The sequence below is a fragment of the Pan paniscus genome, chromosome 18 (genome assembly GCF_029289425.2).
Source record: "Pan paniscus chromosome 18, NHGRI_mPanPan1-v2.0_pri, whole genome shotgun sequence".
Classification (NCBI taxonomy): Eukaryota; Metazoa; Chordata; class Mammalia; order Primates; family Hominidae; genus Pan; species Pan paniscus.
This window is the reverse complement of record NC_073267.2, coordinates 91,879,734-91,896,824: the sequence shown is the minus strand read 5'-3', so window position 1 is coordinate 91,896,824 and position 17,091 is coordinate 91,879,734. Positions and strand designations below refer to the sequence as shown.

The following is a 17,091-nucleotide window of genomic DNA, read 5'->3' as shown; positions in this document are numbered from 1 at the left end:
TGTGTGTGTGTGTGTGTGTGTGTGTGTGTGTGTGTGTGTGTGTGTATGTGTATGTGTGTATGTGTGTGTACTAATTTCTTCTCTCACCTCCTTATTTTGTTTTCTTAGGGAGTTAATTTCGCTATTTAGTCGTAGGGTACGAATATTAGGTGGGTTTGTGATTAATTTTAGGTGTAATTAACTGATAGAATGTCTGCTGGGACTTTGTGTCTCCTCATTTTGGAGAAAGGGTGAGGGTATCTTGTACAAAGGATGTTTGCAGTGTATTCGGTAGAAACAGTTGTTTTCCTTGTTGCAGGAAGTTTAGGTTAGAAGTGTGTGGATGCTAAATGGCCGAAAGGGCAGGTTGTGGCAGATTCAAAGCTGTTGCTTCACAGAATCAAACTCACCCTCTGTATTCAGCTTTTAGTGCCGGGCTGGGACTGAGCAAACCCCATGTCTCCTATGCAGCTGACTTAATTAGGATCAGCCAGTGGAGGCCCAGCTGGAGATGGCGAGGCTAGAGGAAGAAGACAGGATGTGTCCCTTCTCTCTGCTTCCTCTTCTTTTCCTATTCTTTGTCACCCTCAAAACACCTGCACCCCAGCAGAGGCTGGTATTCCAGGAAGAGTTGTTAATATGAGTTTAGTCTTCCCAACACTTGCTGCAACAGCCTCATAGCAACTCCTCAGAGACATCACCAGCACCAACCACCCTGTATTCATTCCAACATCTGTCCAGCGCCTTGGCCACAGGGCTCCCCCACCCAACCCAGAGACACTGATATTAACAGAATAACAACTTAATGTCAGAGGTCTGAGTTTTGGCTCTTTGGGGCCCCTCCCAAGTTTCAAAAATTGAACAATTTCCCTCTCTTCCCTAGGAGTGGCAGCTTCCTGCATGATACCTCAGTGTTTTCCTTTTGCCTCGTTTAGTTCTTTAATACCCAATTAATAATTCTTAATATTTAATTTCCTCTGTTAAAATAAGGGTGGCTTTTAATCTCCTGACTAGATTTTAACTGTTACCGACATCCTAAAGCAATAATATCTGAAATCATGGGTTTGGTAAGCTTAAAATGCTTATTTTTCTAATCTGCATTCAAGCGTATAATGATTAAAGTTGAAATGTTTATCTATCTACAACTTCCTGGAAGTTATCTCATGAATCCAGGAATTAGTATGCACTTTTTAAAAAACACTGCCTCTGTATTTTTTTTTTTAAGTTTGAGTCAACTTTATTTTTTTATTTTTTTTATTTTTTTTATTTTTTTTTTATTATTATACTTTAAGTTTTAGGGTACATGTGCACATTGTGCAGGTTAGTTACATATGTATACATATGCCATGCTGGTGCGCTGCACCCACTAAATCGTCATCTAGCATTAGGTATATCTCCCAATGCTATCCCTCCCCCCTCCCCCCACCCCACCACAGTCCCCAGAGTGTGATGTTCCCCTTCCTGTGTCCATGTGATCTCATTGTTCAGTTCCCACCTATGAGTGAGAATATGTGGTGTTTGGTTTTTTGTTCTTGCGATAGTTTACTGAGAATGATGATTTCCAGTTTCATCCATGTCCCTACAAAGGACATGAACTCATCATTTTTTATGGCTGCATAGTATTCCATGGTGTATATGTGCCACATTTTCTTAATCCAGTCTATCATTGTTGGACATTTCGGTTGGTTCCAAGTCTTTGCTATTGTGAATAATGCCGCAATAAACATACGTGTGCATGTGTCTTTATAGCAGCATGATTTATAGTCCTTTGGGTATATACCCAGTAATGGGATGGCTGGGTCAAATGGTATTTCTAGTTCTAGATCCCTGAGGAATCGCCACACTGACTTCCACAATGGTTGAACTAGTTTACAGTCCCACCAACAGTGTAAAAGTGTTCCTATTTCTCCACATCCTCTCCAGCACCTGTTGTTTCCTGACTTTTTAATGATTGCCATTCTAACTGATGTGAGATGGTATCTCATTGTGGTTTTGATTTGCATTTCTCTGATGGCCAGTGATGACGAGCATTTTTTCATGTGTTTTTTGGCTGCATAAATGTCTTCTTTTGAGAAGTGTCTGTTCATGTCCTTCACCCACTTTTTGATGGGGTTGTTTGTTTTTTTCTTGTAAATTTGTTTGAGTTCATTGTAGATTCTGGATATTAGCCCTTTGTCAGATGAGTAGGTTGTGAAAATTTTTTCCCATTCTGTAGGTTGCCTATTCACTCTGATGGTAGTTTCTTTTGCTGTGCAGAAGCTCTTTCGTTTAATTAGATCCCATTTGTCAATTTTGGCTTTTCTTGCCATTGCTTTTGGTGTTTTAGACATGAAGTCCTTGCCCATGCCTATGTCCTGAATGGTAATGCCTAGGTTTTCTTCTAGGGTTTTTATGGTTTTAGGTCTAACATTTAAGTCTTTAATCCATCTTGAATTGATTTTTGTATAAGGTGTAAGGAAGGGATCCAGTTTCAGCTTTCTACATATGGCTAGCCAGTTTTCCCAGCACCATTTATTAAATAGGGAATCCTTTCCCCATTGCTTGTTTTTCTCAGGTTTGTCAAAGATCAGATAGTTGTAGATATGCGGCGTTATTTCTGAGGGCTCTGTTCTGTTCCATTGATCTATGTCTCTGTTTTGGTACCAGTACCATGCTGTTTTGGTTACTGTAGCCTTGTAGTATAGTTTGAAGTCAGGTAGTGTGATGCCTCCAGCTTTGTTCTTTTGGCTTAGGATTGCCTTGGTGATGCAGGCTCTTTTTTGGTTCCATATGAACTTTAAAGTAGTTTTTTCCAATTCTGTGAAGAAAGTCATTGGTAGCTTGATGGGGATGGCATTGAATCTGTAAATTACCTTGGGCAGTATGGCCATTTTCACGATATTGATTCTTCCTACCCATGAGCATGGAGTGTTCTTCCATTTGTTTGTATCCTCTTTTATTTCCTTGAGCAGTGGTTTGTAGTTCTCCTTGAAGAGGTCCTTCACATCCCTTGTAAGTTGGATTCCTAGGTATTTTATTCTCTTTGAAGCAATTGTGAATGGGAGTTCACTCACAATTTGGCTCTCTGTTTGTCTGTTGTTGGTGTATAAGAATGCTTGTGATTCTTGTACATTGATTTTGTATCCTGAGACTTTGCTGAAGTTGCTTATCAGCTTAAGGAGATTTGGGGCTGAGACAATGGGGTTTTCTAGATATACAATCATGTCATCTGCAAACAGGGACAATTTGACTTCCTCTTTTCCTAATTGAATACCCTTTATTTCCTTCCCCTGCCTAATTGCCCTGGCCAGAACTTCCAACACTATGTTGAATAGGAGTGGTGAGAGAGGGCATCCCTGTCTTGTGCCAGTTTTCAAAGGGAATGCTTCCAGTTTTTGCCCATTCAGTATGATATTGGCTGTGGGTTTGTCATAGATAGCTCTTATTATTTTGAAATACGTCCCATCAATACCTAATTTATTGAGAGTTTTTAGCATGAAGGGTTGTTGAATTTTGTCACAGGCTTTTTCTGCATCTGTTGAGATAATCATGTGGTTTTTGTCTTTGGCTCTGTTTATATGCTGGATTACATTTATTGATTTGCGTATATTGAACCAGCCTTGCATCCCAGGGATGAAGCCCACTTGATCATGGTGGATAAGCTTTTTGATGTGCTGCTGGATTCGTTTTGCCAGTATTTTATTGAGGATTTTTGCATCAATGTTCATCAAGGATATTGGTCTAAAATTCTCTTTTTTGGTTGTGTCTCTGCGTGGCTTTGGTATCAGGATGATGCTGGCCTCATAAAATGAGTTAGGGAGGATTCCCTCTTTTTCTATTGATTGGAATAGTTTCAGAAGGAATGGTACCAGTTCCTCCTTGTACCTCTGGTAGAATTCGGCTGTGAATCCATCTGGTCCTGGACTCTTTTTGGTTGGTAAACTATTGATGATTGCCACAATTTCAGCTCCTGTTACTGGTCTATTCAGAGATTCAACTTCTTCCTGGTTTAGTCTTGGGAGAGTGTATGTGTCCAGGAATTTATCCATTTCTTCTAGATTTTCTAGTTTATTTGCGTAGAGGTGTTTGTAGTATTCTCTGATGGTAGTTTGTATTTCTGTGGGATCGGTGGTGATATCCCCTTTATCATTTTTTATTGTGTCTATTTGATTCTTCTCTCTTTTTTTCTTTATTAGTCTTGCTAGCGGTCTATCAATTTTGTTGATCCTTTCAAAAAACCAGCTCCTGGATTCATTAATTTTTTGAAGGGTTTTTTCTGTCTCTATTTCCTTCAATTCTGCTCTGATTTTAGTTGTTTCTTGCCTTCTGCTAGCTTTTGAATGTGTTTGCTCTTGCTTTTCTAGTTCTTTTAATTGTGACGTTAGGGTGTCAATTTTGGATCTTTCCTGCTTTCTCTTGTGGGCATTTAGTGCTATAAATTTCTCTCTACACACTGCTTTGAATGCGTCCCAGAGATTCTGGTATGTTGTGTCTTTGTTCTCATTGGTTTCAAAGAACATCTTTATTTCTGCCTTCATTTCATTATGTATCCAGTAGTCATTCAGGAGCAGGATGTCCAGTTTCCATGTAGTTGAGCGGTTTTGAGTGAGATTCTTAATCCTGAGTTCTAGTTTGATTGCACTGTGGTCTGAGAGATAGTTTGTTATAATCTCTGTTCTTTTACATTTGCTGAGGAGAGCTTTACTTCCAAGTATGTGGTCAATTTTGGAATAGGTGTGGTGTGGTGCTGAAAAAAATGTATATTCTGTTGATTTGGGGTGGAGAGTTCTGTAGATGTCTATTAGGTCCGCTTGGTACAGAGCTGAGTTCAATTCCTGGGTATCCTTGTTGACTTTCTGTCTCGTTGATCTGTCTAATGTTGACAGTGGGGTGTTAAAGTCTCCCATTATTCATGTGTGGGAGTCTAAGTCTCTTTGTAGGTCACTCAGGACTTGCTTTATGAATCTGGGTGCTCCTGTATTGGGTGCATACATATTTAGGATAGTTAGCTCTTCTTGTTGAATTAATCCCTTTACCATTATGTAATGGCCTTCTTTGTCTCTTTTGATCTTTGTTGGTTTAAAGTCTGTTTTATCAGAGACTAGGATGGCAACCCCTGCCTTTTTTTGTTTTCCATTTGCTTGGTAGATCTTCCTCCATCCTTTTATTTTGAGCCTATGTGTGTCTCTGCACATGAGATGGGTTTCCTGAATACAGCACACTGATGGGTCTTGACTCTTTATCCAATTTGCCAGTCTGTGTCTTTTAATTGGAGCATTGAGTCCATTTACATTTAAAGTTAATATTGTTATGTGTGAATTTGATCCTGTCATTATGATGTTAACTGGTGATTTTGCTCGTTAGTTGATGCAGTTTCTTCCTAGTCTCGATGGTCTTTACATTTTGGCTTGATTTTGCAGTGGCTGGTAACAGTTGTTCCTTTCCATGTTTAGCGCTTCCTTCAGGAGCTCTTTTAGGGCAGGCCTGGTGGTGACAAAATCTCTCAGCATTTGCTCGTCTGTAAAGTATTTTATTTCTCCTTCACTTATGAAGCTTACTTTGGCTGGATATGAAATTCTGCGTTGAAAATTCTTTTCTTTAAGAATGTTGAATATTGGCCCCCACTCTCTTCTGGCTTGTAGGGTTTCTGCCGAGAGATCCGCTGTTAGTCTGATGGGCTTCCCTTTGAGGGTAATCCGACCTTTCTCTCTGGCTGCCCTTAACATTTTTTCCTTCATTTCAACTTTGGTGAATCGACAATTATGTGTCTTGGAGTTGCTCTTCTTGAGGAGTATCTTTGTGGTATTCTCTGTATTTCCTGAATCTGAACATTGGCCTGCCTTGCTAGATTGGGGAAGTTCTCCTGGATAATATCCTGCAGAGTGTTTTCCAACTTGGTTCCATTCTCCCCATCACTTTCAGGTACACCAATCAGTCGTAGATTTGGTCTTTTCACATAGTCCCATATTTCTTGGAGGCTTTGCTCATTTCTTTTTATTCTTTTTTCTCTAAACTTCCCTTCTCACTTCATTTCATTCATTTCATCTTCCATCGCTGATACCCTTTCTTCCAGTTGATCGCATCAGCTCCTGAGGCTTCTGCATTCTTCACGTAGTTCTCGAGCCTTGGTTTTCAGCTCCATCAGCTCCTTTAAGCACTTCTCTGTATTGATTATTCTAGTTATACATTCTTCTAAATTTTTTTCAAAGTTTTCAACTTCTTTGCCTTTGGTTTGAATGTCCTCCCGTAGCTCAGAGTAATTTGATCGTCTGAAGCCTTCTCTCAGCTCGTCAAAGTCATTCTCCATCCAGCTTTGTTCCATTGCTGGTGAGGAACTGCATTCCTTTGGAGGAGGAGAGGCGCTCTGCGTTTTAGAGTTTCCAGTTTTTCTGTTCTGTTTTTTCCCCATCTTTGTGGTTTTATCTACTTTTGGTCTTTGATGATGGTGATGTACAGATGGGTTTTTGGTGTGGATGTCCTTTCTGTTTGTTAGTTTTCCTTCTAACAGACAGGACCCTCAGCTGCAGGTCTGTTGGAGTACCCTGCCGTGTGAGGTGTCAGTGTGCCCCTGCTGGGGGGTGCCTCCCAGTTAGGCTGCTCGGGGGTCAGGGGTCAGGGACCCACTTGAGGAGGCAGTCTGCCCGTTCTCAGATCTCCAGCTGCGTACTGGGAGAACCACTGCTCTCTTCAAAGCTGTCAGACAGGGACATTGAAGTCTGCAGAGGTTACTGCTGTCTTTTTGTTTGTCTGTGCCCTGCCCCCAGAGGTGGAGCCTACAGAGGCAGGCAGGCCTCCTTGAGCTGTGGTGGGCTCCACCCAGTTCGAGCTTCCTGGCTGCTTTGTTTACCTAAGCAAGCCTGGGCAATGGCGGGCGCCCCTCCAGCAGCCTCGCTGCCGCCTTGCAGTTTGATCTCAGACTGCTGTGCTGGCAATCAGCGAGACTCCGTGGGCGTAGGACCCTCCGAGCCAGGTGTGTGATATAATCTCGTGGTGCGCCGTTTTTTAAGCCGGTCCGAAAAGCTTAATATTCGGGTGGGAGTGACCCGATTTTCCAGGTGCGTCCGTCACCCCTTTCTTTGACTGGGAAAGGGAACTCCCTGACCCCTTGCGCTTCCCAAGTGAGGCAATGCCTCGCCCTGCTTTGGCTCGTGCACGGTGCGGGCACCCACTGGCCTGCGCCCACTGTCTGGCACTCCCTAGTGAGATGAACCCGGTACCTCAGATGGAAATGCAGAAATCACCCGTCTTCTGCTTTGCTCATGCTGGGAGCTGTAGACCGGAGCTGTTCCTATTCGGCCATCTTCGTTTGAGTCCGCCTCTGTATTTTAATGCCCTTTGACTTGGTTGCCAAGTCATCCCGTTCATCCCCTTAGTTGCCAAGTTACTGTCCTCTAGGGTAGGGTCCGTATCTTATTTCATTTGCTCCTGTGTCTAGCAAGGAATATGGCCTGTATTGAAGCTTTTAGTAAATATTTCTTCAGTAAGTGAGTGAATAGCAGTTAGAATGATTTAGAAACCAACTGGCTCACAAAGTCTATTTAAACTATAGTACTGAACAAAGACCAAAGGAGAAAAGCAAAGGCTATCGATTCTGAGCTTGCTATAGCAAAGGAGTCGGCCACCATCACTAGCGTTTGCGCAGAGACTCAAAGGCAGGCAGAGGAATGCAAAAGCTTTAAGACCCGCGGAAGAGAAGGCTCAGGTGTGCTCTGATTGGACTGTTGGCGTGAAGAAGCTGGAGGTAAGCTAACTACGTGCAGGGCACTCTGTGTGATAGGTAAGAGGTACATGTTTGACTTTCTTTAGTTGGTCCTAAGTTGAAAGCAAGGGCAAAATTAGGAAAGCTTCAGTTATTAAGTCCTGGCCATCTGGGGCCGATCGTTACAGAAATTATTTACCTTCCAAGATAGCAATCTGGCTTCCTGCAAGTGTGGTTTATATAGCAGGCTGGATTCCTGGGTTGCTTACTGTAAATAGGAGTTGGTTTCTTGGGCAGGTTGCTGCAGGTGACGGGTCAACATTCTGTTTTTATATATGGTCTGGTCATTGTATATTCAGTTTCTCAGTCCTCAGGTTTATTTCTAATCATAACATGCAATGTTTGATCGTGTCTGTATGGAAATGTGCACCCAACTTAATAGGAAAACGCCACCAGTGGGATCAGGAATGTTTGTGGCTCTAGCCGTGAGCAGACGTGCCTATTCTGGAGGCAAGTACTTCAGCAGTTAGCACCACAAAGACAAAGCCCACAGATCAAGGGAACTTTCACTATCCCAGATCCTGAGGGAAAAAACTGAACACCACACGGATATAAAATTCAGTTTAACAGATAACCATTGTTTCACGCCGACATACAACCATCCAATCACTGACATTCCCATTGGTTGATGAGCTTAATCCAAGTGGGCTTTCTGGGGAAAGAGAGATGATGTAGCTTTAATGGTAGTTTCAAGAAAATCCCTGGAGACCTCTCAGTTTTTAATATGTCTTTTATAAAGGTATCAGTTTTCCCCCCTTGCCTGCTGAGACACATTTTCCCAGTCTTGGCCTCAGAGAATACGCAGATGCCGTATCATCTGAGTCCAGGGTGTCTTGGCAGCCTCTTAAAGAGAGACTGGAGTCTGACCTCCCATAGAAATAGGCTTGCATAAGCAGTTTATTAAAATTATTTGATTGTTCTGTAAGTTCCTGCAGGGCTGTAAGCTCTACTACAGAAGGTTTACATTTTAATTTTAATCGTTATGGAAGCCATTAACCCAGAATCTTACCTTGTTCAGCCCTGTTTGGAAAAAAAAATCATTTGCACAGAGAGGTCACTGCTTTTCAAACCAGCAGCTCAATGTTATATACCAGAGTTTCCTTCCAATATATTTTGCTTGTTTTTTCTGGATGGCTTTGTGTTTTCATTTTCCCCAGGGAAAAGATACCTTGGGTTTCAGGATACTCAGGAAGTAAGAGTCCTGGACTCTTACTTCGTGCAAAGTTGGACTCATTCATGCAAAGTTGCACTGATCTCTGTAAGATATATTTGATCTGGATGGTATCTCTTGCTAATATCTCTTTCATCAGCATTGTCTGGATGGGGAGAGCAGGGGTGACCCTACATAACTGCAAAATTGCTGCAGGAACTAACAAGACCATTGAGGTCATGAAGATGACAATCTGCCAAATATTAGCAGACTGCATGTTACTGTGACATCCCTCCCTCCTCTCCCGATCATGGCAGGTTCTCACCTCCACCACTCTTCTCTGACCTCTGCTCTGATCCCTGTCCCTGATGGATAGTTCATCATGTATAACACCTGTATCAAACAAACGCTCTCCCTGAACTGAATCCTTCCTGCTTTCACCTCAGAGCTTCATTTAACCTCACTAGGATGGCCACAAGTCGAACATAGAGAATGACGCAGGAACAGGTCTGCAGTTCAAACCCTAGAGCAGATTCTGTAGTCCATAGGAACAGAAAACGAGCTATGTCAGGAGGGTGAGGCACAAAGCCACACTTGGCTATCTGAGCTCCTATCAGGCATTCAGTCAAGAAGTTAGCAGATAATGACGGGAACAGGACATTATCTGCAGGAAAATAAAGCAAGGTGGAAGCAGCTGCTCCGATGGGTGCTCCCCAAAAGAGTAACCATTGTGACAACCATGCAGTGGAGACTTGTCTGTAAATGCCAGGAACATTTGCGACGTCATTCACCGTAACGATAATAACAACTCAATAATAAATACTGAGTTTTGACACTGGGCCAGGCACCGAATTACGGGCGGGCGATGTAAAGTATTACCATCATTTTACCCATGAAGAAACAGAGGCACAGAGACATTTGGTACACCCAATGTCACACAGCTTTTAAGTGATAGAATCAGGATTTGAACCCAGATCAACTGATTACAAAGCCAGTGCTCTGTCTCTTATGTCATGCTGTTCCCGACCAAGCCAAGGGTCGGGCTACTTATTCTTACAGCCCAATAACGAGATGCAGATGAACTGGGAGAGAATCAAGTTTTTATTTCTGTAACCAGTTACAGGGAGAAGGCCTTGAAATTATCCCCAGACCAACTCAAAACTACAAAGTTTTCCAGAGCTTGTATACCTTCTAAGCTATATGTCTACATGTAAGTGTGCATTTGTGCATTCATCTAAAGACATAAGTGATTAACTTCTTTTCATCTATAACTAAGGTCTGAGTCTTGAAGCTCTTCCCCTGGAACCTCAGTAAATTTACTTAACCTAAATGGGTCCAGGTGCTGGGGTCAATACCTTTGTCTTGTCTCCTGCTAAATCATGGAGGTTTGGGGAGTTTCTTTAGTACCCAATAAGGCTTGTTTGTGGAGGCCTGGGGAGTTTCTTTGGACCCCCCAATAAAACTTATTTACTCCTAAACGGGTCCCGTTAAGAATTCCTTCATTATCCTGTCATGATTTAAGGCCCAGGAAAGGCCCAGGCAAAGCTCTTGATGGGCTTTTGTGACATTCCAGCCTTTGCAGAAGGGCACTGACTCTCTCAGCTTTTAATATTTGATGGAACCACTCGGTCAGTGCTGAAACCGTTGTTATGGAAGCCTGCGTTAGTGAAACCTGGCCTGCCACAACGTGGTGAAGAAAGCAAAAGAAAATAACTGGGAAACAGGTATAAAACCTAGCCCCATAAAACGTTTTTTTGTTCGTTTGTTTGTTTTTTCCAAACAGACTCTTTCAGAATCCTATTGTTCTGGCAGGTATTTTTTAATATTTCCTTCTTACAAATTTCCTTTTTACAGATGATATGCATTATATTGACATTAACAATCAATCTTAGACACAAGTGATTGTTTTTATAAATAGGATCTCCTCAATATTAGTGATCCTGTATTAAGAAAGATAGTACATGTGAACCAATGGTAACCAAAAAGAATTTGAAAAGCAATAATTTAGTGGGAGCTCACTTGGAATATAACTGTATGTCATCATGTATTTATTTAAGTCATATTCTATGAAATATCCTATTTGAAAGCAAGGACACCCTTTGGTTGCAACCCCAAGTTACTCATGCATTACTTCGTAAAAAAGAGGTGTTGGCTGGGCGCAGCGCCTGTAATCCCAACACTTTGGGAGGCCAAGGCAGGCAGATCACTTGAGATCAGGAGTTCGAGATCAGAATGGCCAACATGGCGAAACCCTGTCTCTACTAAAAATACGAAAATTAGCCAGAGCAAGAAAATTCCATCGCAAAAAAAAAAAAGTATGTGTTTAACAGATAATAGTGAACTGAATGAAAATATCATTCTATTTACCCAACCTCATATAAATGTTAAATGTTTCCAGTGAGTCTCTTCTGTAAATTCATTTAACAAATATTGGACTCCTCAGAGGTTTTGCATGTTTCACTGTTTCCCAAGGTAATCCTGTCTGACAGCATGTATTCACAAACTCAACCTCTTCAGTTGCTCAAGGCTCAAGAGTAATGGAGTAGAATGTCAGTATTTTCCCCGGAGACCAGCGTTATGAAACTCGTGGTTTGGGATGTACCGCTCCCTTCTCGTTGAATCCTGGCACCAGACTCGATTCCCTTCTGACACGCAGAAGGCGCGAGGCAGTTGAGGTTGTTTCTTCCCAGAAATTAACTCTACAGTTCATTTGATCTGATAAGATCTAGCTAGGGAAATTTCCAGGCAGAATGTTAAACATGACAGATTGCTTTCTCTGGCTTCCTATGGTAAAATACAAGATAGAAAGGAATTGTTTCATTTTTTAGCAGAATTTCAAGAAACATTGAGGCCCCACGGTGGTCTTTCTATACTAGCAATCAGAAAGTTCTCAAAGGCAGAAAATTCAAAGATCAAATCCAGCATGTTGTCAGCAAAATTTGATCTAAGGATAAATATCGAGGTAAATCCTCAAATGAAGATGCAGCTGTTAAACCATTTTTTGAGATGTCAGAAAGATTTAAGAATGTGCCTCCTAGACCCTCCTTGCTATGTAAAGGAGATTTCATGAATCTTAAGGGCATTGTCATTAATTTGAGGGATAGTTTGTTATGCAGCAATACATAACTAAAACACCAACTTTTAAACGTTTGCCAATCTTATGTGTATAAGGTGTAGCGTCTCAATGTTACTTCATTTGCATTTATCTGACACTAATAAGCTTGAGAAGCTTTACATGAATCCCTGTGAACTCCCCCACCGCCAGAATTGAATGACAAAGTTTGGAGGGGAAAAAAGTTTCTCTGAATTAGCTAAGATAATTCAGAGAAATAACAATAAATCAACAACGGGATAAACTATAGTGCAGTTACTGCTGGAGAGAAATTTCAAGGGAAAAAAATAATTCCAGAATGTTAGGTTGCCCTCTGGCACTGGTGCACCTTATACAAGATAGTGGTAACGTTGTACCTGCTTTCAAAAGAACACTTGTTCAACGGATTATGGCCTCTATCTCCTTGATTCTAGGAAAATTGGTCTTTGGATTGTTTGAAAGTACAGCTCAAAATGGCCAAACGCACAAGTCTGAGGTTGCTTCTGTCACCACCAGCAAAAGTGGCAGCAGTACCTGAGAGCCTCCTACAGAAATCTAACAGGAAACCACAGGATCTTAAGTTTCCTTGGTGAAAGGAAGTGAGGTTGAAATCTAGCCTCATGATGAGGGAGCGAAAGCTGGGGTATTAAGGCTGGGGACGGCAGAGGGCTTAAAACACCTTTCTCCGGCCTGGGCAACATGGTGAAACCCCATCTCTACAAAAAATACCAAAAAGTTAGCTAGGCATGGTGGTGCACACCTGTAGTCCCAGCTACCCAGGAGGCTGAGGTGAGCCTGGGAAGGTCAGGCTGCAGTGAGCCGTGATTGAGCCACTGCACTCCAACCTGGACAAGAGTGAGACCCTGTGTCAAAACAAAAAACCAAACAAAACAGAACATAACAAACAAACAAAAAACATCCTCCAGCACTCATGGATTAGCAGCTAATCATTTTTAAATCTGAAATTGGATATTTCCAATATTTATACCTTGGAGCAGTAGAGCTAAACTAAGAAATGCCCGTGCTGGGGCCTGGCGCGGTGGCTCATGCCTGTAATCCCAGCACTTTGGGAGGCCGAGGCGGGTGGATCATAAGCTCAGGAGATCGAGATCATCGTGGCTAACACGGTGAAACCCTGTCTCTACTAAATATACAAAAAATTAGCCGGGCGTGGTGGGCGCCTGTAGTCCCAGCTACCGGGGAGGCTGAAGCAGGAGAATGGCGTGAACCCGGCAGGCGGAGCTTGCAGTGAGTCGAGATTGTGCCACTGCACTCCAGCCTGGGCGACAGAGCGAGACTCTGTCTCAAAAAAAAAAAAAAAGAGGAAGAAAGAAAGAAATGCCTGTGCTTACTTCGCTTCCCAGATAAACAGATTACAAAAAAAAAAAAAAAAAAAAGAGAAAGCCACTACATATATACCAATAATTTCAAATGTGGGAGGAAGTGATAATTATGAAACTAGTAAGAGCTGTCTCTCGAATATGAATTATGTATATTGGAAACTCATTGGTTTTAATACATAAAGTGCCAGAATTAATAGTCTTATTCCAAAAATTCTAATTCATATTAAATTAATTCTTAGAAAAAAAATTCAAATACAAACTAACTCATTTTCCATTTCCTTGATGAAGAGTATTTTTATTCTTAAAAAGAAAAAGAAGAGAAAGAAAAGGAAAAGAGGAGGAAGTATGGAAACATTTTACTTCATTGAAAAGGAGCCGAGGAAGAAATGGGCTTCAAGTTGAAGATTTTAACAGTAACCCTTTTGAAAATATCAGAAGCCGGGGGAGGTGGCTCACACCTGTAATCCCAGAACTTTGGGAGGCCGAGGCAGGTGGATCGCCTGAGTTTGGGAGTTTGAGACCAGCCTGAGCAACATGGTGAAACCCCATCTCTACTAAAAATACAAAAATTAGCCGGGCATGGTGGCGCATGCCTGTAATCCCAGCTACTCCGGAGGCTGAGTCAGGAGAATCGCTTGAACCTGGGAGGCGGAGGTTGTGGTGAGCTGAGATCACGCCATTGCACTGCAGCCTGGGCAACAAGAGCAAAACTCTGTCTCAAAAAAAAAATAAAAATAAATAAATAAAATAAAAATATCGGGACCAAATCTTTACCTTATAGGTCTCTTTTATCTTAAAGCTCTGTCAACTGGCAAAACAAATTATGTTGTTTTTAGTCAGCATTGAAGTATTTATTTTGCATGCAATAAGATGCACCCATTTTAAGTCCCAGGTTTTATGAGTTTTGACAAATGCATTCACCTCTGTAGCTATTCCCATAATCAAGACATAGAATGTTTCCACAATCCCTGGATTTCCCTCTTGCCCCTCTGTTGCCAATTCCAGAGCCTCTATCCTAGGCACCCACTGATCCGCTTCTATTATATTATGTTAGCTTTGCCTATTCTAAAATTTCATATAAATGAAATCTTACAGTATGTAGTTTTTCTACCTGTCTTCTTTTACTCAGCATGATGTTTTCCTATTTATCCATGTTGTTGCATGTTTCTGGAATTTTACTCTTTTTATTGCTGATTAGTATTCTATACCACCACTGTACAAAATGTATTTTGTCCCTTTATCTGTTGATGGTCATTTGGTTGTTCCCAGTTTCCTTCTATTATAAATAAAATGGTATAGACATCTGTATATAAGCGCTTGTGAAAATATATTTTCATTTATCTTGGATTAGGATCTAGAAGTGCAATTCTTGGATCTTACGATGTGTACTTATTTGTATAAGAAACAAACTTTTCCAAAGAAAGTATGCCCTCCTAGACTCCCATCCTCAATATATGAGAGTTCTGCTTGCTCCTCATCCTCATCAGCAATTGGTGTTGTCAGTTATATTTGATATTAGCTATTCCAGTTGTACTTCATAGTGGTTTAATTTGCATTTCCCTGGTGAACAATACTGTTGAATGAACATCTTATCCTACACTCATTGACTATTCTGTATCTTCTACTGTAAAGTGTCTGTTCAAATATTTGCCAATTTTAAAAAATCCAATTGTCTGCCTTCTTGTTAATTTTCAAGTATTGTTTAAATATTTTGGATAGTTAAGTCTTTTCAGACATGTATTTCCAAAAATGTTTTCCCTAGATCATGGCTTGCCTTTTCATAATTGCAATGCTATCTCTCCAAAGGCAGAAAGTTTTAATTTGATGAAGCCTGATTTGTCAGGATTTTTTATGATGCATATTTTGTTTCTTATCTTTGCCCACCTGAAGGTTATGACAATTTTCTTCTAAAAAGTGTATAGGTTTAACTTTTACATTTATGTCTATACTTTACTTAGAGTTTATTTTTGTTTATGGTGTAAGTAAAGGGCTGAGATTCCTGGTTTTGTTTTGTTTTGTTTTCATACAAATGTTCAGTTGCTGTAGTGCTACTGGTTAAAACACCACACTTTTCCCTACAGATTATCCTTGGTACTGATTACGCTGCTGTGGATTTATTTCTGGACACTCTATTCTGCTCCATTTATCCATATGTCCATTCTTACACTAATATTTACCTATCTTGATGACTGCAGCTTTCTACTAAGTCTTGAACTACAGTAGTGTATTTATCCAACTTTGTCCTTTCTTTTCAAAATTGTTTTGAGTGCTCTAGGTAATTTACAATTTCATATATGTGTGTGTGTATGTGTATATACGCACACATATATATACACACGTGTGTGTATGTATATACACGTGTGTATATATACACATATACACACACATATACACGCGTGTATATATACACACATATACACGCGTGTATATATACACACATATACACGCGTGTATATATACACACATATACACGCGTGTATATATACACATATACACGCGTGTATATATACACACATATACACGCGTGTATATATACACACATATATACACGCGTGTATATATACACACATATACACGCGTGTATATATACACACATATATACACGCGTGTATATATACACACATATACACGCGTGTATATATACACACATATACACGCGTGTATATATACACACATATACACGCGTGTATATATACACACATATACACGCGTGTATATATACACACATATACACGCGTGTATATATACACACATATACACACGCGTGTATATATACACACATATACACACGCGTGTATATATACACACATATACACACGCGTGTATATATACACACATATACACACGCGTGTATATATACACACATATATACACGCGTGTATATATACACACATATATACACGCGTGTATATATACACACATATATACACGCGTGTATACACACATATATACACGCGTGTATATATACACACATATATACACGCGTGTATATATACACACATATATACACGCGTGTATATATACACACATATATACACGCGTGTATATATACACATATATATACACAGAGTGATAACTTCTCATTATCACAAGGACAGCACCAAGCTATTCATGACAGAATCCACCTCCATGACCCAAACATCCCCCACCAGGCCCAATCTCAAACACTGGAAATTACACGTCAACATGAGAATTGGAGGGGACAAATATCCAAACTATATCAGTGGCTGGGATCCAGAAAAGTGTTAATCAGTGGAGTATGGCTTTTTTCCCTTGATTCAGGGAAATTGACACCTAGATTTTTAGAAATTAATGAATTTACAAGATTATTTTTATCTAATGTGACCCTGGCACCTGAGAATCTTTGGCACTGAAATCAGAAGCATTGTTGATTAGAAGTGAGGTTGAAATCTGCGGTGGTGGTGGAGGCCCCAGGGATCAATAACAAGAATGGTACTAGTCTGGGATTGGATAGTCAGTTGCTGCGCAGATGTCCTCACAGAAGTATTTTTGTGTAAGGTTGTGATGGCCTTTGTGCAAGGTCGTGGTTTTTGCAGAGTGTTTGTGATAGTTTTATCAGGCACTTAGTCAATGAAAACCCTCCCTTCATGACCTTTCCCAGTTCTGTCAGGATTTTCTTTTTTTTTTTTTTATTTTTTGAGACAGAGTCTTGCTCTGTTGCCCAGACTGGAGTGTAGTGGCATGATCGTGGCTCACTGCAACCTCCGCCTCCTGGGTTCAAGCAATTCTCCTGCCTCAGCCTCCACAGTAGCTGGGATTACAGGTGCTC

At 40.8% G+C, this 17,091-nt stretch overlaps 1 long non-coding RNA gene across 1 annotated transcript in view; it reads left to right on the top strand.

Annotated features, from left to right (window-relative positions):
• Positions 1–5,663: 5,663 nt before the first annotated feature.
• LOC134729370 (uncharacterized) overlaps positions 5,664–17,091 on the top strand; it is a 97,722-nt gene continuing 86,294 nt past the window's right edge. Inside the window, exon 1 of the long non-coding RNA XR_010110379.1 lies at positions 5,664–6,928. This is a non-coding gene — a long non-coding RNA (uncharacterized LOC134729370). The remainder of the gene's footprint in view (positions 6,929–17,091) is intronic.